Source organism: Pan troglodytes, chromosome 8 (assembly GCF_028858775.2).
Source record: "Pan troglodytes isolate AG18354 chromosome 8, NHGRI_mPanTro3-v2.0_pri, whole genome shotgun sequence".
Classification (NCBI taxonomy): domain Eukaryota; kingdom Metazoa; phylum Chordata; class Mammalia; order Primates; family Hominidae; genus Pan; species Pan troglodytes.
Window position 1 is genome coordinate 24,512,815 of NC_072406.2, and position 21,248 is coordinate 24,534,062.

Sequence of the window (21,248 nt, forward strand, 5' to 3'; positions counted from 1 at the left end):
CTAGAAGACTTGTGGTTGGTGTGAGTGGGCGAGCAGAGGGTCTAGGTAAGGGTGAAAACATTCCGACTGGAAGGCAAGAGGGCAGGGCATGACGGCCTGTTCTGCTCAGAGGGAGGGCTGGCAAATGACAGCATCAAAGGCACAGGGGAGAACACATCCTTAGATCTGCTCTGGAGGAGGAGAAGACCTCAGGGAAGCCCTTGGCATTTCTACAGGTGAATGAAAACCACACAGAAGGGGACCTGAGTGCTCTAGACTGCTGCTGAGCAGTGCGCTGACTTTCCTTTAGAATCTGGCCTTGTGAAAGGGATTGGGGTGAGTGGTGAAACCTGACTTACCATCATCCCGCCTCAAAGCAAAAGGGAATTCTGTCATTAAAAAACCATCAAAAAAGCAGCAGCTCTTCTTAGATCTGTAAGAAAAGTAAGGTCGCAGGGCAAACCACTGCCCCAAAATTGGAGAGACGGGAGAATACAGAGAATTGCAATTGACCATTGCAGAAGCCCAGGAGCAGAAGGAGGAAAACCGAAACCGTGATTGATGAATTGCTGGAGGCTGGGCATGGACAAGCCTAAGGGTTCAAGCTCTGGGGACCCGGTCCCAGGGAATCCCCACACTTTTGTGAGTTTACTTCCTGGAGCGTGGCGAGGTTGTCACAGTGAATATTAGAGAAAATGTCCTCATGCTTCCAGCAGGGAGAGGGAAAAAGGAGTCATTCTGAAACTCACCAGAACTGCGACTTCTTCTTCCCCTTCTTCTTCATTCTCTTCTTCTTCTTCTTCTTCTTTTTTTTTTTTTGAGACAGAGTCTCTGTCTTTTTGAGACAGAGACAGAGTCGCTCTGTTGCCCAGGCTTGAGTGCAATGGCACGATCTTGGCTCACTGCAATCTCCGCCTTCCGGGTTTAAGCAACTCTCCTGCTTCAGTCTCCTGAGTAGCTGGGATTACAGGCATGTACCACCATGCCTGGCTAATTTTTGTATTTTTAGTAAAGACAGGGTTTCACCATGTTGGCCAGGCTGGTCTCCAACTCCTGACCTCGTGATCCACCCGCCTCAGCCTCCCAAAGTGTTGGGATTACAGGTGTGAGCCACCATGCCCGGCCTCCTCCTTCTCTTCCTCCTCCTCCTCCTCCTTCTTCTTCTCCTTCTGCTTCTTCTTTCTTCTTCTTCCTTCTTCTTTCTTCTTTCTTCCTCTCCTTCTCCTTCTTCTTCTTCTTCCTTTAGACAAGGTCTTGCTCTTCTTCATAGCTCACTGCAGCCTCAACATCCTGGGCTCAAGGAATCCTCCCACCTTAGCCTCCCAGGTAGCTGGGACCATAGCCATGCACCTCCAAACCTAGCTAATTTTTTAACTTTTTTAAAGAAATGGGGTCTGATTATGTTGCCCCAGCTGGTCTCAAATTCCAGGCCTCAAGCGACCCTCCTGCCTGGGCCACCCAAAATGCAAGGATTATAGGTATGAGGCACCACACCCAGCTGCATTCTGTTCTTAACAACATCTGCCCTTAGGAGAAACTAGATAGCCAGAGCCTAACCTACCTAGAGGAAGGGAAATACCCAAGTCCAGCCCCTTCTAGCAACCTGTCCCCTTTAAGGCTGGGGGGACAACCCAAACTGAAAAACACTTGTAAAGTCCAGGGACATAGGCTCACCAAAAGACCAAGACCCCATATAGGACTATACAGACAACTTCCCCTCTTTAACACCTTACCATTGCATTACTAAATGCCCATTTATCCAAGTTCCTTTACATCATGTCCACCTCTCAACCAAAAATCATGAGGCATCCCAAAAGATCAAACTAACAAACACAGCCTGAAGAGACTGAACAAGCAACAGAACCAGAGTCAGATATGGCAGTAATGTTGGAATTATCACACCAGGAATTTAAAACCACTAGGATTAATATGCAAAGGGCTCTAATGGAAAAAAGTAGACAACATGGAAGAACAGATGGTAATGTAAGCAGAGTGATGGAAAAATCTGGAAAACCACCAAAAGGAAATACTAGAGATCAAAGACACCAAAACAGACATGAAGACTGCCTTGGATGGGCTCGTGAGTAGAATGGACACAGCCAAGGGAAGAATCTCTGAACTTGAGGACATGGTGATAGAAACCTCCCAAACTGAAAAACAAAGAGAAAAAGGATAGCAAAAGTCATCCTATTTCGTGGTTAATGACTACAAGCTTTCCAAACCATTTTAGATCAGGGACAGGACCCCCAGTTCCACTGTAGTCTAGAACCCAAAAAAGAGGCATCAGGTCTAAATGAAACATGCCCTCAGCCTGCGGGGCAGGACACTGGTTTTGTGTCTCCTGGCCCCATCAGAATTTACCCTTGGTGAGACACCCAGGTAAAAAGCACCTTTTAGGAGGGGGCTGGTCCTAGAAGCATTTCCGTTTCAACTCCCTCAAACAACACACATATTTCTGTAATTATGCGTGCACACATTTGTTGAAATAAAAAAAACAGGCAATCTTAGTGAGAAATAAAATATAGAGGGGATGTGTGTTTGAAAGTCAACACAGATTTAAGAATATCATGGCAATTCACACGAGAAAATACTAATGGTGAATGCAGTTGTTCAATCCCACTAATTCCCATGGAAATGCCAATTATAGTAAATAATGGGATATGATGTCTGTCCAAAGCAGAGTGGTAAAGATTTCAAGACTGTCCATATCCAAGGTAGAGAAATATGTTCTCTCCTATGCACTGTTGATCTATACTTATACCACTTGTTTTGGATGGCAACTGGGCACTATCCATCTTTATTAAAAGTCCATGCCTTTAACCAGCAATTCACTACCAGGTATCTGTCCTGGTTTCCATCTGTCCTAGAGAGCTACTCAGGTATGTGCACAAACCAGCAAAAAATGTTTATTACAACAATGTTTAAAATACAAACAAAAATAGAAACAATTTACATAGCCATCATTAGGGAGACTGGTTAAATTCCAGCAGTAAAATAAAGAATGAAAATTTGGCCAGCCACGGTGGCTTACGCCTGTAATCCCAGCACTTTGGGAGGCTGAGGCAGGCAGATCATGAGGTCAAGAGATCAAGACCATCCTGGCCAACATGGTGAAACCCTGTCTCTGCTAAAAATACAAAAATTAGCCAGGCGTGGTGGCGGGCACCTGTAGTCCCAGCTACTCGGGAGGCTGAGGCAGGAGAATTGCTTGTACCTGGGAGGCGGAGGTTGCAGGGAGCCAAGATCACGCCACTGCACTCCAGCCTCGTGACAGAGACAGACTCCATGTCAAAAAAAAAAAAAAAAAATGCAGATTTATATGGAAAAGACCACATAAATGGTTTTAGGGAAAGACATATCATTAACTGAAAGCTGTACGTTGTAGAACACCACAGAAAGCATGACATTATTTATGTAAATGTCTGCAGAAAACTATATACATCTGTATATAAATATGGTCATGTAAATGCAGACAAGAAAATCTGGACAGATTAAACCAAACTGAAAATAGAATTAGGAGGAAGTGGGCTGGTGGCTGGGGAAGTGTCTGAGTCCATTTGAGCTGCTACAGCAAAATACCACAGAATGGGTAAATTATAAACAATAGAAATTTATTTCTTACCATTGTGGAGGCTGACAAGTCCAAGATCACAGTGCTAGCCGTTTTAGTATGGCAAGGGCTTGGTCTCTGCTTCCAAGATGGCGCCTTGAACACTGTGTCTCCTGGAGGGGACAAACACTGCGTCCTCACCTGGAAGAAGGGATGGAAAAGGGAATGAATCCACTCCTTCACACCCTTTTATAAGGGCCCTAAATGATCGAATCACCTCCTAAAGGCCCCAACTTTTAATACTATCACATTGGCTAGTAAGTTTCTACATAAGACATGAGCACAGTGGCTCACACCTGTAATCCCAGCACTTTGGGAGGCTGAGGCAGGAGGACTGCTGAGACCAGCCTGGGCAACATAGGGAGACCCTGTCTCTACAGAAAATTTTAAAAATTACCCAGGCACCAGGTGGTGCATGCCCGTGGTCCCAGCTACTTTGGAGGCTAAGGTGGGAGGATCGCTTGAGCCCAGGAGTTCAAGGCTGTACTAAGCCATGATTGAGCCACTGCATTCCAGCCTGGACAACAGAGCAAGACCTTGTCCCCCCCCCCAAAAAAAAAGTTTCTACATAAGAACCTTGGGGGACAGTTTCAGACCACAGCAAGAATCAAGGGAGATTTTTGTCTTTATCTGCAATGAATTTTTTTTTTACGAGAGTGTATTCATGTGTTAAACGTTCAATTAAAAATGAATTTTAAAAGAATGGGAAAAAGGAACAAGAACATCTGTCCTCTCATGAGCCAGACAAATAAATAGATAGAATGACTGAGGGATTGTAAGTGGGGAAGGATGGAACTTCTTCCCAAAGAATGGGCCAGTCCTCTCCCTCACGCACTCCACTTCCAGACCATTTGACCCTTGGGTCTATCAGCTGGAGGCTCCAGCTATCTACTTGGAAACAGCGTAGTATCCACTAACATCATCCAGACCCTCTCAGAATGAGGAATTCACAGGCCCAGGGTCAAGGATTCTGGGAACTAAGTAGCCAGGACCCTCACTGGAACACGACCATCTGTAGTTCAAAAGCTCAATTCCAAGTCCTTTATCTGGGGAGTTTCATTACACAAAGAACACAAAACACTTCACCGCAGCACAGCTCAACCTTAGTGGGTCCATGGCATCTGTGGTTTTCAAAAGGGGACTCTGGAACAGTTTGAATTTACTGAATTGGCTTCTGAACAAGTCATCCAGGAGAGATTTTGCGAACGCAGCTTCTCTCAGGCCTAGAATTGACATAGAAAGTAACACTGGGTCAGGCTGAGAAAACAAACAAACAAACAAACAAACCAGAAGACTAGGGAAAGGAAGAAAGCTGGAAATAAGAAGTAACAACATGTCAGGCTGAGTATCATTTTCCTCAGCAGTTTCGCTTTCACAGTTCACTCTCTCACCTTTTTGCTTTTCCAAATGAGAGGTTAAAATGGTGAAGCATAGAAGGGCCCTTCATCCTCACAGGATGTTTGACATAAAATATTGATCACAGAAGCCTTTGTTTTCTGTAGAGGGGAACAAAACAATATTTTTTCATCTCTCTGCAGCGAACATGAATGTTTAAAAACTATTTTGCTTGGCCGAGCACAGTGGCTATGGCCAGGTTCAGCGTCTCCTGCCTGTAATCCCAGCACTTCGGGAGGCTGAGGTGGGAGGATCGCTTGAGCTCAGGCACTGAAGAACAGCCTAGGCAATACAGCGAGACCTGGTCTCTGCAAAAAATAAACAAAATCAGCCAGCATGGTGGTGCATGCCTGTGTTCCCAGCTATTCAGGAGGCTGCAGTAGAAGGATCCCTTGAGCCTGGGAGGTCGAGGATACAGTGAGCTGAGATTGTGCCATTGCACTCCAGCTTGGGTGACAAGCAGAGACCCCATCTCAAAAAACAGCAACCAACAAAAGCTATTTTGCTGACAAAAATTACAATCACAGGCACACTAAGCCAAACAGCATCCCATTCCCTTCACCAGTAATTTAATGAATGGTGACTTTGCACAGAGGTTCATATTCAAGGACCTAGAATGCTTAAAATGCTATTATAGTCTTGACTCTATTGAAATTATAATAAGAAAATATGATGCGACGTTGAATCCTAGGTCTTGTAACAATTGGAAAAATGTTTTCTGTATTAGAATGTACCTACTGTGACCCACCATTTGTAGGTTCTTGGTAAATGACATAAAATCCAATTAAAATTCAGTTGTTGGAGCTGTTGAATCCACATACAAATATGTATATACACACATATGTATATGTATGGTGATAATTATTAACATATTTTTGTATGCTTGAAACTTTTCATAATAAAAAATTAGAAAAAAATCTGTTTCTTCTTCCAAAATCTGTTTCAGATGATCTTTTATGATCGCCTTGTTCAGACCTTCCCTGGCCACTGGCTAACAACTTCCCAGCAGATGTCTCTGGCTTTCCCTGACTCCGCTTTGCAGTCCAGCCTATATTTGGCAGCCGCGTAGCTCTTCTAAAACAAAGCTTTTATCTTGCCACTCCTAAGTCTCTTCGAGGCTCACCACAAAGAGTCCGCACGCCCCTGCCCAGCTTTCCCGGTTCTCAGCCTCCCGCCCCTCCCTCCCACTTCATCCTAGTTCTCCAGGACCCACGGGCTGGGCTTCTCACCGACGTTTTATTTGCGCCTCTGCCTGTGGGGCACCCCACCGGGGGTATGGATCCCTATGGCCTTCCGTTGTCTAAATTTGACCTGCTCCTGTTTCATCCAGAGTCTCACTTCCTCCATTCATTCCCTGGTTTCGGCATCGAAAGTCCAGACCGCAATCATCCAAACTCCTGCCACTTGAATGCAAATGGCATCTATCACATGCCAGGCACTGTTCTAGGCACTTAAGATACATCAGCGAATAAGACAGATAAACTTTGCAGAGCTTACACTCTAGTGGGGATGGGAGCAAACCTAACTCATATCCGCAATAAATAAGTGTATTATATACAAGCAGACCTCGGAGATATTGCAGTTCTAGGCCACTGCAATAGTGAATTATCACGATAAAGCAAGCCACTCAATTTTTTTGGTTTCCCAGTGCATATAAGAATTATGTTGATGTTTTACCAGAGTCTATTAAGTGTGCAATAGTGTTATGTTTAAAAAACAATGTACCTACTAAGTTAGTTTTTAAAATACCTTATTGCTAAAAAACAAACAAAAAAAGCTAACCATCATCTAAGCCTTCAGCAACTCTTTCAGCTGGTGGAGGGCTGTGGCTCGATGTTGACAGCTACCGACTGATTACCAATTTCTCCATAATCGGCAATAAGGTTGTTTTGCTTTCTGATCATTCATGGGTTCACTGGAGTAGCACTTTTAATTTCCTTCAAGCACTTTTTTTTTTTTTTGAGACGGAGTCTTACTCTGTCGCCCAGACTGGAGTGCAGTGGTACAATCTCGGTTCACTGCAGCCTCTGCCTCCCAGATTCAAGTGATTTTCCTGCCTCAGCCTCCTGAGTAGCTGGGACTATAGGCACGTGCCACCATACCCAGCTAATTTTTGTATTTTCAGTAGAAATGGGGGTTTCACTATGTTGGCCAGGCTGGTCTCAAACTCCTGGCCTCAAGGCCACCTCGGCCTCCCAAAGTGCTGGGGTTACAGGCATGAGCCATCACACCCAGCCCCAAGAACTTTTTTTCATTCATAACTCAGCTAACTGGTTCAAGAGGCCTAGCTTTCAGCCTGTCTTGGCTTTGGACATGCCTTCCTCACTACGCTTCATCATGTCCAGCTTGCGATTTAAAGTGAGACATGTACAACGCTCTTCCTTTCGCTTGAACACTTAGAGGCATCGTAGGGCACTAATTGGCCTGATTCGATATTTCTGTATCTCAGGAATAGGCAGGTGTAAGGAGAGGGAGAGAGACAGGGAGCGGCCATCAGTGGAACAGTCAGAACACACACAACATTTATCGATTAAGTTCCCCATTTTATGAGCACAATTCTTGGTGCCCCGAAACAATTACTATAGTAACAGCGAAGATCACAGACCACCATCAGAGATATAACAATAACGAAAAAGCTTAAAATACCGTGACAATTACCAAAATGGGACACAGGGACACGAAGTGAGCACGTGGGTCTTGGAAAAACAGCACCAACAGGCTTGCCCCATGCAGGACTGCCACAAACCTTCCATTTTGTAAAAAGTACAATATCTGCAAAGCACAATAAAGGGATGCACAATAAAACGAGGTGGGCTTGGCCAGGCACGGTGGCTCACGCCTGTAATCCCAGCACTTTGGGAGGCTGAGGTGGGTGGATTGCCTAATCTCAGGAGTTCGCGACCAGCCTGGGCAACACGGTGAAACCCCATCTCTACTAAAATACAAAAAATTAGCCGGGCGTGGTGGCGTGTGCCTGTAGTACCAGGTACTAGGGAGGCTGAGGCAGGAGAATTGCTTGAACCCGGGAGGCAGAGGTTGCAGTGAGTCAAGATCGCGCCACTGCACTCCAGCCTGGGTGACAGAGCGAGACTCTGTCTCAAAAAAAAAAAAAAAATCAAAACAAAAAAAACAACAACTAGGTGTGCCTGTGGTATGTGGGAAGATGTTAAGTCTATAAAAGAAGAAAGAGTTGGGAAGGTCAAAGAGGATTTGCAAATGCAAAGCAGGAAAGGTTTTGGGGTGGGGATTGCACTTTTTTTTTTTTTTTTTTTTTTTAGATGGAGTCTCGCTCTGTCGTCCAGGGTGGAGTGCAGTGGCACAATCTTGGCTCACTGCAACCTCCGCCTCCCGGGCTCAAGCCATTCTCCTGCCTCAGTCTCCCGAGGAGCTGGGACTACAGGTGCACACCACCAAGCCTGGCTGATTTTTGCATTTTTAGTAGGGACAGTATTTCACCATGTTGGTCAGACTGGTCTTGAACTCCTGGCCTCAAGCGATCTGCCCGCCTCGGCCTCCCTAAGTTTTCGGATCACAGGCGTGAGCCACCACGCCCAGCCGGATTGCAATTTTAAATAGCATAATCAGAGAGGCTTAATGGAAGAGGTAATATTTGAGGAAAGACCTGAAGAAGGTAAGGGAGTAAGCACTGAAGATATTGGGGGAACAGTGCTCCCCGAGACATCTGGGCAGCCAGGCACAGGGACCACAAGCAGAAAAGGGTCCTGTGAGGGTTTCGTGTTTTCTTTACAATTTGTCAATGTGAACACCATGCTCACACCAAAGAACAGCAAGTTTCCTACCTGGCTTCTCTGCCTTCCTCCTTCCTTCCCTCCCTTCCTCCCTCCTTCCTTCCTTTCTTCCTTTCTTCCTTCCGTTCTCCCTTTCTTCCCAATATGCCCCACTTCAATGGATGAGTTTTCCAGCTCCCTCGGCTGTTTTCTGCATTGCACATGACAAGTATCCACTAAATATTCATTCATTAGAAACAGCCAGACGATGCTGAGCCTCTGTAGCTCTCTAGCATCTACCATAGCACAGATCTCAGGAAGACCCACAAGATACATTTGTCAACAAGTCGATGGCCTCCTATGTGGCCCTGTGCTGTGTGCTGAGGCTACAGGAAGGAACAAAGCCTCCTATCTGGGGGCCCACTTCTGCAGTTAAGTTCATCTGGTGTCCTTTGTAATACTGCAAACAGAACTTCTTACGCTGTAGCTGAATGAGAGAAATATCCCATTCCAAACCTCTGATGGAAACTGGCCAAGTCAGCGTGTGAGAGGAAGAAGGAAGGTAAGAGGTGGAGGAGGTGGAAGGAGGGAACTTCAAGGTCTTTTGGAGCAATGGTGTGGTTGGCCTGTGGGAAACTCAGCGGCTGTGAATTCAGCCTCATTTTGCCCAGCGTTTGGGGGGTGCTCAGTGCCAGAGAACAACACGCTTCCTATGAAAGATTGCAAAGTAAAAACAAGGAGACGTGTCAGAGAGCCCCAATTCGCACATATTAACTAAAAAACACAGCTATAAATCATGTTTATCACCATATGGAAGTCATTATGGAAAGTGGGAGACAAACAGACATGAAGAAACAAAAATTAGGATTTTATCTGCCCTGATTCTTAGTCATTTATTACCATCCGGCTGGGCACACACTTTAGGAACCACGATGAGCAAGATTACCCAACCGGAAACACCTTGTCGCCTTAATTAGATTGAATGTTATCTTAGCTGTGATAGAGCAACACTGATTTTTTTTTTTAACTGGAAGGAACAGATGAAAAACATCTTTTTCTTCAGGATTGACATTTCTTAACACAGATTACAGCAGGCAGGCAGTTGACGTCTCTTCTTACCCTGCCGATTTGGTTATCTTCTGCAGAACAGAATCCCTTCAGTGTCATTCCAGCCACAAGCATCGGAATCTAGTCACTCATTTGTTCCCCCGTTTGATAGAAGCAGGAGCCAGCCAAATGGCCAGGCCAATAGGGAAGGGTCCCCAGAGAACCCCCGACCCGCCCAGGTCATTGTGCACAGGGGGCTTATCTAAACAAGCCCACAGTCAAAAATTCCATCCCTTCACACCTGCGCAGTAAGGGAAATAAACCAACGTGGAGTGGCTCAGACTAAGGGCCCACCTGCCTACTGGAAGAATGGGGTGGACCCACGAGGAATTCCCCTTAGGCAGGGGAGGAGCCTGGCCTTTTGGACTCATGGGTGGCAGCCTGGCATTCAATTTGTGAGGCAGAAGCCTGCAGGCAGGACCCTTCCTTTAACTGAGAGCTTTTCTTTTGCTTAATCAATTCGGCCCTCCTCACCCTTCAATGTGTCCGCGTGCCTACTTTTTCCTGGCTGTGAGACAAGAACCCAGATTAAGCTGAACTAAGGAGCAAAAATCCTTGAATCACATTCATGGCCCTTTGCTGTGTGCTGAGGCTACAGGGAGGAAAAAGACAGTCAAGGACCCTGCCCTCAAGAAGTTTAGAGTCTGGAAAGAGACAGGCATTAAAAAAGTAATTTCAGGCCAGGCACGGTAGCTCATGCCTGTAATCCCAGCACTTGGGAGGCTGAGGTGGGTGGATCACATGAGGCCAAGAGTTAAAGACCAGCCTGGCTAACACGGTGAAACCCTGTCTCTACTAAAAATACAAAAAATAACCAGGCATGGTGGCAGGTGCCTGTAATCCTAGCTACTTGGGAGGCTGAGGCAGGAGAATCACTTGAACCCAGGAGGCGGAGGTTGCAATGTGCCGAGATCCCACCACTGCACTCCAGCCTGGGAGACAGAGCAAGACTCTGCCTCAAAAAAAAAAAAAAAAAAAAAAAAAAAAAATTAATCTCATGCAAAAATACCCTTGCAGACACACCAGAAATCATATTTGATCAAATATCCAGGCCCAGTCAAGTTGACACAAAAAATTAACCATCACAGGGGTGGTGAGGAATGAGGTTGGAAAGTGCAATGTAGGCAGATGTACCAGGGCCTTGCAGGCAATGCTAAGAGTGTTTATCTTTATTATAAGAGCAACTGGTAGCCAGTACAGGGCTTCAAGACAAGGCAAGAAATACTCCACTTAGTATTGGGAAAAGATTGCTTTGATTGTTGTTCGGGGAAGAGACAGGTCTGGACAAATTCAAGGAACATTGCATAGAAGTGACATTTAGGTTAGGTCTTGAAGATGGAGAAGGATTCAGTTACTTGGAGAGAGTAAGGGAATTCTAAATAAGAGAAATGCATTAGCTAAGGAAGAAAGATGGCAGCCAAGGATATTCAATGATGAAACTATCTTGAATGATAGGATTAGGGAACGTCAGGGGAGAAGGAATCTAAAATGAGCATAGCAAGGTGGCTGGGGGAGAATCACAGAGGGCCTTGAGTACTAGGATAAGGAAACCATAGCTCCATTCTATCGAATTTGATGGTTTCTTTGAGCAGGTGATTGACATACCAAGTCTCTTTTAGGAAGATGACTGATATGGTTTGGATCTGTGTCCCCCCCTCAAATCTCATGTTGAAATGTAATCCCCAATGCTGGAGGTGGGGCCTGGTGGGAGGTAATTGGATCGTGAGGGCAGATTTCTCATGAATGTCCTAGTGCCACCCTCTTGGGGATTGTCTTGGTGATAGCGAATGAGTTTTCATGAGATCTGCTTGTTTAAAAGCGTGTGGCACCTCCTGCCTCGCTCTCTTCCTCCTGTTCCGGCCATGTGAAGTGCTGGCTCCTCATTTTCCTTCCACCATGATTGGAAGCTTCCTGAGGCCTCACCAGAAGCAGATGCTGCCATGCTTCCTGTACAGCCTGCAGAACCGTGAGCCAATTAAACCTCTCTTCTTATAAACTACCCAGTCTCAGGTATTTCTTTATAGCAGTGTGAGAACAGACTAATACAATGACTACTGATGATAGTGGATTGGCCACTGGAGAGAAAGCTGATAGAGCAGAGAGCACTTGGGAAGAAACCATTAAACACTGAAAGAGGAAGAGGTGGTGGAGATACAGTGGAGAGAACAAATACAATAGACTTATCTGAGGTCAAATCAACAGAACCCAGCAACGGATCAGACATAGAGAGAAAGCAGAAAGAGTGAAATAAAACTCCATGGTTCTAGCCTGAGTGATTAAGGGCAGAGCAATGTTCTGGACCTTGCTGGGAGATTCAGGAAGAAGAGGGAAATCTGGGTTTATTTCAAGGAGGGGTGGGAAGGAGAGATGAGATGAAGGAGGACCAGGAAAATAAAATATTTCAAGTTAGCTATGCTGCATTGGAAGTGCTTACCGTGTATCCAGGTAAGACGTCCACTGGGTAGTTAAGATCTATGGGTCTGGAACCCAGGAGAGAAGTTAGGGTTGGAAATGCAGACTTGGGAGTCAAAATCATAATGACGTTCTCAGTCTTTTGGATTTCAAAATTTAGTAAAATTATCGAAAGAAAAAAAGCAATTTGCACGAGTAACTTTTTTGTTTGTGAATTACCACCATCTGCTTTCACAAAGAACCAGACACTGTAATTCCCAAAAGGTATAAAAGGCATCATCTTAGAATAAAAGGTCCTCCTTCAAAGACAGTAAATTTAGCCTTATGGAAAACTTCCTCCATCATCCCCATTTATCTCATTTTGCTGCAAACCTGTAAAACTTGTATCCCACAGACAGTTTGGGTTGCATTTGGCCACCATGGGTTTGAGACATGGCGGGAACAAAAGTGTGAGTTCTTTTGTTTGTTTTTTAGAGACAGAATCTCACTCTGTTGCCTAGACTGCAGTGCAGTGGCACAATCATGGCTCACTGCAGCCTCAAACCCCTGGGCTCAAGGGATCTTTCTGCCTCTGCCTCCCAGATAGCTGGGGCCAGAGGTGTGCACCACCACACCTGGCTATTTTTTTTTAATTTTTGTAGAGATGAGGTCTCACTATGTTGCCCAGGCTGGTCTTGAACTCCTGCCTCAAGCAATCCTCCTGCCTTGGCCTCCCAAAGTGCTGGTATTACAGGCCTGAGCCACAAAGCCTGGCCAACCGTGAGGTCTGATGAGACACCTTGTAAGGGCATTTAGAGCTCACAGGGAAGATGGGGAACATAAAAGAAAATGGAACCATCTAGCAGAGGAGATGAGCGCAGAGGCAGAAGCAGTGGAGGAAATCAATGAAGAATAAAAAAATAGGAATGAGAAGGGTCCTTCCCCCTTTTCTATCACACTCAGATAGAAACTAGCCCTCACATCCCTGCGTGAACCCGGGAGGCGGAGGCTGCAGTGAGCAGAGATCGCACCACCCTACTCCAGCCTGGGCTACAGAGCCAGACTCTGGTAGAGACGGGATTTTGATCAGGTGGCAAAGATGAAGCCACGAGAACCCAGTTGCTAGGGGGAAATTCGCACAAAAGCCACAAACTAAGAAGAGTCAGGGCCAGGCGCGGTGGCCCACGCCTGTAATCCCAACACTTTGGGAGGTCGAGACAGGAGGATCACTTGAGGCCAGGAGTTTGACACTAGCCTGGCCAACATGGTGAAACCCTGTTTCTACTAAAAATACAAAAATTAACCAGGTGTGGTGGCGCGCGCCTGTAATCCCAGCTACTCAAGAGGCTGAGACAGGAGAATTGCTTGAACCCAGGAAGCAGGATTGCAGGGAGCTGAGATTGCGCCACTGCACTCCAGGCTGGGCGACAGAGTGAGACTCTGTCTCAAAAAAAAAAAAAAAAAAAAAAAAAATTAGGGTCGGGAAACCACAGCCCATGAGCCAGGTTCATCCTGCCTGCTGCCCGGTTTTGTGCAACACATGGGCTTAGAATGTTTTTACATTTTGAAATGGTTAAAAACAAAAAGCAAAAGAAGAACACTACTTCATGACATGTGAAAATTATTTGAAATTCAAATTTCAACATCCAGAAATAGTTTCACTGGAGTGCAGTCACCCTCAGCTGTTCACATGTTGTCTGTGGCTGCTTTCAGGCTGCAGGACGGAGTTGAGTCAGCGTGAAAGAGACTGTGTGGTCCACAGAGTCTAAAATATTTCCTGGCTGGGCGCCATGGCTCACACCTGTAACCTAAGCACTTTGGGAGACTGAGGAGGGAGGATCATTTGAGCCCAGGAGTTCAAGACCAGCCTAGGCAACACAGCAAGATTTCATCTCTACAAAAAAAAAATTTTCTTTTTTTTGAGACAAAGTCTTGCCCTGTCGCCAGGACGGAGTGCAATGGCGCGATCTCAGCTCACTGCAACCTCTGCCTCCTGGGTTCAAGCGATTCTCCTGCCTCAGCCTCTTGAGTAGCTGGGACTACAGGCATGTGCCACCACACCCAGCTAATTTTTGTATATTTAGTTGAGGTGGGGTTTCACCATGGTGGCCAGGATGGTCTTGATCTCTTGACCTTGTGACCTTGTGATCCGCCCGCCTGGGCCTCCCAAAGTGCTGGGATTACAGGCGTGAGCCACCATGCTTGGCCATTCTTTTTTTTTTTTTTTTTTTTTTTTGAGACAGAGTCTTGCTCTGTCACCCAGGCTGGAGTGCAGTGGTGCGATCTCAGCTCAATGCAGCCTCCACCTCCTGGGTTCAAGTGATTCTCCTGCCTCAGCCTCCCAAGTAGCAGGGACTACAGGTGCACGCCATCATGCCCAGCTAATTCTTGTATTTTTTAATAGAGATGGGGTTTTGCCATGTTGGCCAGGCTGGACCAAAAAAATTTTTTTTAATTAGCTGGGCATGGTGGTGCATTCCTGTAATCCCAGCTACACAGAGGACTGAGGTGAGAGGATGGCTCACGCCCAAAGGTTGAGGCTGCAGTGAGCTACGATTGTGCCACTGCACTCCAGCCTGGGTGACAGAGTGAGACCCTGTCTCAAAATAAAATAAAATAAAATATTTTCTATCTGGCTCCTTTCAGAAAAAGTTTGCCTACCCTTGCACCGGAAGCAGGAGGGAAAGAGATGGGCTTGTTTGAAACCAGGAAAGGAGAAATTGACAGAGCTGCAGGGAGCAATCCCTTTCCACCTTCACCCAGGACTGAGATCATGTCATACAAAAGCCCTGTGTTGTTCAGAGGACCAGAGGGGTAAGACCGACAAACCGCAGTGCATGTTGGCACGTTACTTACAGATGTGCATTTGGATTTTTATTGTGGTTGTTGCTCTATTGTATGTTTGTGTGTTTCCTTATTACATTTATCTATCTATCTATGTATTTATTTATTTATTTATTTTGAGACAAAGTCTCGCTCTGTCACCCAGGCTGGAGTGGAGTGAAGTGGTGTGATCTCGGCTTACTGCAACCTCTGCCTCCCAGGTTCAAGCGATTCTCCTGCCTCAGCCTCCTGAGTAGCTGGGATCACAGATGCCTGCCACCATGCCTGGCTAATTTTTGTATTTTTAGTAGAGTTGGGTTTTCGCCATGTTGGTAAGGCTGGTCTCGAACTCCTGACCTCAAGTGATCCACCTGCCTCGGCCTCCCAAAGTGCTGGAATTACAGGCATGAACCACTGCACCTGGCCTCTATTACCTTTAAAAGTGCTCCTTGAAGAGAAAATCCACTCTGCCGTTTCAAGCTTGACTTCCCTCCCCAGTCTTAGAGACTGATCACTGGGGCAGAGTGACATTTTCCCACAATGCTGGCTCATTATTTTCCTCCTGGAATTGCAAATCCAAGGGACAAGTGGTACAGCCTGCACCCATCCAGAAGGGGAGGGAATCCCACCAGAGGTGCCCTGAAACAAAGAAAACAAGTAACTTCAAAACCACATCCTAAAATCTGGACCTGTGACAGGACAGATGGAACTCTGGATTGTTTGATTCTATCAGCAGAACAGAGGAAGGAAATGTTTTAAAACGAGATTATGTTATTTTCCCCAGTTATTATGAAGCCTTCCTGAAATGAACTTTAAATATCGGCCACCACTTTCATGAGGCTGAATGGGATTCAGCAGTTAGGAGCGTTGCAGGGAAGTGTGGCAGGGCAGAGGTGGGACAAACTGCAGATCCCTGTGGGGTCCCTTGGCTAGGTGACAATTAGTCTATAAAACACAGCTGTGTGTGTTAGGGAGGGAATGGTGTCTTTAAAAAGCTCTGTGCCCAATAGGAACATTAATTAAAGGGTCTTTTTTCAAAGGACATTAATAATAATGAATAAAAAGCCTTTTGCGACTTTTGCCCTCAATGAGAAAATGACTGACAACTACGTATCGTATAGAGAAGAAAAAATATCCTAGAAGTTATGAAAATTTCCCCAAAATGAAATCATGCAATAATCCTTTATAATGCTAGGCTTGCTAGACAGAATTTTCCAAAGGAAGCTGTCTATATCATCCAGCCCCAAGCCCTGCTGAATAATACACGATAGCTGTGTCATTAGTGTCCTCTAGCCAAATAACTGTCCAGGCAGGATGACATGGATGTGGTCGCTTGTCCCCTCTGCGTGGATGTCCTCCCACACATGCCTCTCAATGCCAGGGTTCCTCAAGACCCTCTGAGAGTCAGCTCCTGTATCCAACTGCTTACCTGACATTGCCTCCAAGAAGTCTTAAAACACCTGAAATGTAAAGGTCTTCCCCAGGCTCCTCCCGGTCTTCACATCCCTATAAATGGCGTCAACACCCATCCACTCATCAAGCCAGAACTTAGGATTCATCCCCAATTCTTCCCTCTCCCCCGACATCCAATTCATCAGCAGATTCCGGGGCTTCGCTCTCCCAGTGATCTCTCCCATCTGAGGCTTTCCCTACAGTGGTTTATTGCTTCTATCGTGGTCTAGGTGAGCATCATCTAGACTTGCCCTGGACTAGTGCAAAAGTCTCCTGAGTCTTCTCTCTTCATCTATTCTCAGGGGCCACAGCCAGACCATTCTCTACAGAGCTAAAAAGAATGACTTCTGAAGGAGTGAATAAACCCGCATCATTGCCCTGCTTAAGATCCTTCAGCGACTTCCCATAGCATTTAGAATACAATGCACATTTTTCTGTAGCGTTGCAACTCCTGCTTGAATTGGTCTGGCTATTTCTCTAGCTTCTTCTCAACCCCTCTTTCCTCACCTGGTATTCCAGCAGCTTCAGGGTTTCACAGTCTTCAGACACTCTTGTGCCTTCCCACTTCTAAGCCTCTTGTGTTTTCGGTTCCCTGTGCCAGGAAAGTTCACCCACTGCTCCCCAACTTCAGAGACCACCATTTTGGATACATAGCATTGGCCTGACATTCTTTTTCTTTTAACTGTCAGACATTAGGGCTGACCTAACTGTCACTACTGGAGTTCAATATGGCCCCCAAAAGAGCACCCTGCCGCTGTAAGTTCTGAGCCCATTGAGAAATGAGACAAAGAATCTAGGCAGATGGAGACCAAATGCATCAGCTCTATTTCTTACAAAATTGATATTGGAGAATGTGGCATATAATACCTGCAAACAAGTGGTTTCCTAATACCAACCCCAGATTGGATTTACCCACCCAGTCAGAGGCCATGCAGGGTCTGGGCAGACCCCCGATGTAGGGGGGTCTCAGGGCCTTAGTGCAGCCCTCCTGGCACCCCCAGCTTCCTTGTATGATTGTGCATGTTTGTCCCATCAGTCCGTGAACTTCCCAAAGCAGAAACCAGGCAGAATAAAGAATACCGGGGAAGGCTGGGCATGGTGGCTCATGCCTAGTAATCCCAGCACTTTGGAAGGCCAAGGCGGGTAGATTGCTTGAGCTCAGGAGTCCAAGACCAGCCTGGGCAATATAGCAAGATCCTGTCTCTAGCAAAAATACAAAAAAACTAGATGGATGTGGTGATGTGGGCCTGTGGTCCCAGCTACTCGTGAGGCCCGGGGTGGGAGGGTGGCTTGAGCCTAGCATGGAGAGGTTGCAGTGAGCTGTGATCACATCATTGCACTCCAGCCTGGGCGACAGAGCAAGACTCTGTCTCAAAAAAAAAAAAAAAAAAAAAAAAAAAGAACGGAGGGAAAAACTATCGTGGGAACAGGTGTTATGACTTTGAGGCATTTATTACCACATTAGGGGCGACATACATTGCAAATGAAATCCCAGCTAGGGTGGGACTTTAAACAAAATGTGAGCCAGCACAGAGGACCCTATTCCGGAGAGCTCTGTCTCTTCTGGGCTCAGCTAGAGAGTATAAAGAGGCCAAGGGAAGTTCTTTCCTCCTCGCAAAACAGTCACAGGGCCTTGTGTGATTTTTCTTCTTCTTTCTTCTTCCTCCTCCCCCTCCCCCTCCTCCTCTCCTCCTCTCCCTCCTCCTCCTCTCCTCCTCTCCCTCCTCCTCCTCTCCTCCTCTCCCTCCTCCTCCTCTCCTCCTCTCCCTCCTCCTCCTCTCCCTCCTCCTCCTTCTCCTCCTCTCCCTCCTCCTCCTTCTCCTCCTCTCCCTCCTCTTCCTTCTCCTCCTTCTCCTTTTCCATCATTCTAGAAATAGAAAAAGTGTCTGCCCATGACTTTAGGGTTAAATGGTTCAATCCATGTCACAATAGCACTGACATCCTGGTGATAGAATGGGCCCTTAGACATTAAATTCAGCTTGCTTTAAAACCAGTGCCGCTGCATTTGATGTCTCTCTCTTCCAAAGAGATTTAAGCCACCCCCATACGATATATATGTGGTACTAATCATTGTGCAGGCATTTCTGAGAAGTGGTATAATCACTACTTAAATCCACAATCTGTCTAACTCTGCGCCCTCTCACGCTAGCATTTACATTCTTTGCGAAGGGTGATATTTAAGCCTGAAATACTGCCTAGAACGAGGTAGAAGGCGCTTCCATGTAGGACAGGCAGCCCACGGGGGAAGCCTAACCTACCGGATTGAGGACAGCAGGAAACAGAGTTATTAAAACGTACGTCACAGCCAGATGGAACAAGCTCCGTTCCCAGGACAGAGCTCTGTTCCCTTAGCCCCGGCTCTGGCCCCGCTTCCAGGGGATCCCGGAGGCCCTGGGACTAAACAGGGAGGTGTTGCTATTTATTGCTACTGAGAAAGACTCCTTTAGAGCTCAGTGTACACACAGAAACATGTCCACGGACCTAGGTAGGTAAATTTGTACAATAAATCCTTAAAGAATCCCCAGCGCCCCACTGTGTTCCACATGCGACTTCTAAATATGCTGCGTCCTTCAGGGGCTTCTTCCTTTCCAAAGGCAGCGGTGTCTATGGCGACCTCCAACTTCAACTGTCAGCCAAGGAAGGGATGTGCCCGGGGGACTTACTTGAACCCACACTATTTGTAGGCAGCACTCACTGCCTCTAAAACCAGATTAAAATGGTGCATTTATTGCACACCCCTCCTCTCTCCTCTCTCTCTCTCTTAGACAGATAGACACACACACACACACGCACACATCCAGTGGCGGGGTGTGGACTCCCAGCCACCTGCCCAGGCAGAGTCTGGGCTGTACACACAGTAGTTGTTTAATAGGTGTTTGCTGAGTAAATGCATTCGTGGGTGACAATGCACAGAGAAGCAGAAATGACATCCACCTCTGAACAGGAATGTGAACTTCGGTTCCCCTTTAATTGTCAATTTGCTATGGGAGTGGCCCCTGCCTTTCTCAGTGGGGCCCTGGAAACGTGGAAACGAGAACCTGAATGGTAGAAGATAAACACTGAGGCATGGTGGGCTAGGAAGGTGTGGAAGGTTGGATCCCAGGGCCCCAAATGTCCCCTGGCTCCAGAATGGGGTCCCTGGTAAGCCTTCCTTCATGTTCATCTCCTGCGTGGAAATCCAGAAGCTGCCTCACTTCTAGAACCCTCCGATCAGAGCCCCTCTGCTTGGCGCCTCCCAGAATCACACAAGGAAAAGAATCTGCCTTGGGGTATATACCCAGTAATGGCACTGCTGGGTCAAATGGTATTTCCGGTTCTCAGTCTTTGAGGAATTGCCACAGAGACATGCACACATAGGTTCACTGCAGCACTATTCACGATAGCAAAGACATAGAATCAACCCAAATGTCCGTCAATGATAGACTAGATAAAGAAACTGTAGTACATATACACCACGGTATACTATCCAGCCATAAAAAGGAACGAGATCATGTCCTTTGCAGGGACATGGATGAAGCTAGAAGCCATCATCCTCAGCAAACCAACTCAGGAACAGGAAGCCAAACACCACATGTTCTCTTGTAAGTGGGAGCTGAACAATGAGAACACATGGACACAGGGAGGGGAACATCACACACTGGGGCCTGTTGAGGGAGTGCAAGGACGGGGAGAGCATTAGGGAAAACAGCTAATGCATGGCAGGCTTCATACCTAGGTGATGGGTTGACAGGTGCAGCAAACCACCATGACACACATTTACCTATGTAACAAACCTGCACATCCTGTACATATTACTTTAAAGAAACACCCCCCCACCAAAAAAAAAGAATCTGCCTTTGATATTCCAGGCCTGCCTGATTGCTGGAGAGGCACATCCTTAGTGACCATCAGGACAAGGCTGTGGGGAGGGCTGGGCCCCGAGACCCGGGAGTGGCCCTGCCTGGCCATTTGCTCAAGCAGCACGCAAGCCGGATCTACAGCCGGTGCACCTTGTTCTTCCGGGCACCGGAGGCCCACGTGAAACCTCTCAGAGGAGAGAGAAGAAGGCCACCTTTCATCTCAATGAGCCAACAGCCTCACATCTTTAAGTCCTGCCTAATCTTACGAGTCATGAGTCATCGCTTCTCCCACCAAGTCATTCAGGATTCAGTGACTCCAGCTGCCCTCAGGATCTGATGGAATCTTGAAGGCAGAGTTCCGAGACTGCAGTCCAGGATAGAGAAGCCCCCGGCTCCGTCAGAGCCTCCTCGGCTTCGAGGCAGGACCCACCCCAAAGCCCTCAAGGCGGCAGAGGCCTGTTTTCAGGTCTATTTTTAAAGATCTCTAGGGGAAGTGGTTTCTGAATGCTCTGTAGGATGAGGCTGTGAACAGTGATTGTTTCATTTGCTCGGGGCTGGCAAAAAAGGGATGTACAACCCGTTCTCACCGCACCAGTGAGTTAAAAAGCACTGCAGACTATGAATACCTTTTGCCAGTTGGACTGGTTATGGAAACCGATGGCTTCCCCTACAACTGGGGAGGCTGCCAGCCCGGGTTTCTTGGGACAGTCCCTGAATATCTTGGTCTAGCTTCGAATGCACTTGCTTTATGAGTCACTGTTCAATTAAAATAAAAGTGGCCAAGGAAAAAGAATAGAAGGAAAAGACACGAAAACTGTGCAGAGGATCCAAAGCAAGAACGCATTTATGTAACAGGCATGCCTTACTCTAAAATCACCAACACAAAGTCCCAATTTACAATACAGAAATTGCCTAGAATAGAGG

At 46.6% G+C, this 21,248-nt stretch overlaps 1 long non-coding RNA gene across 3 annotated transcripts in view; it reads right to left on the reverse strand.

The window, feature by feature from the left end:
- LOC104008101 (uncharacterized) overlaps positions 1-20,837 on the reverse strand; it is a 48,749-nt gene extending 27,912 nt beyond the window's left edge. The window contains exons 1-6 of one of the 3 annotated variants that reach the window (XR_010146805.1): positions 16,993-17,858; positions 16,463-16,539; positions 15,468-15,672; positions 4,981-5,085; positions 4,692-4,812; positions 3,602-3,730 (exon numbers count right to left, since the gene is read on the reverse strand). This is a non-coding gene — a long non-coding RNA (uncharacterized LOC104008101). Of the gene's footprint in view, positions 1-3,601; positions 3,731-4,691; positions 4,813-4,980; positions 5,086-15,467; positions 15,673-16,462; positions 16,540-16,992; positions 17,859-20,196 lie in introns of those variants that run through there. The other 2 variants (XR_010146804.1, XR_010146803.1) reach the window with 2 other exon arrangements.
- Between the last annotated feature and the right edge of the window lie 411 nt (positions 20,838-21,248).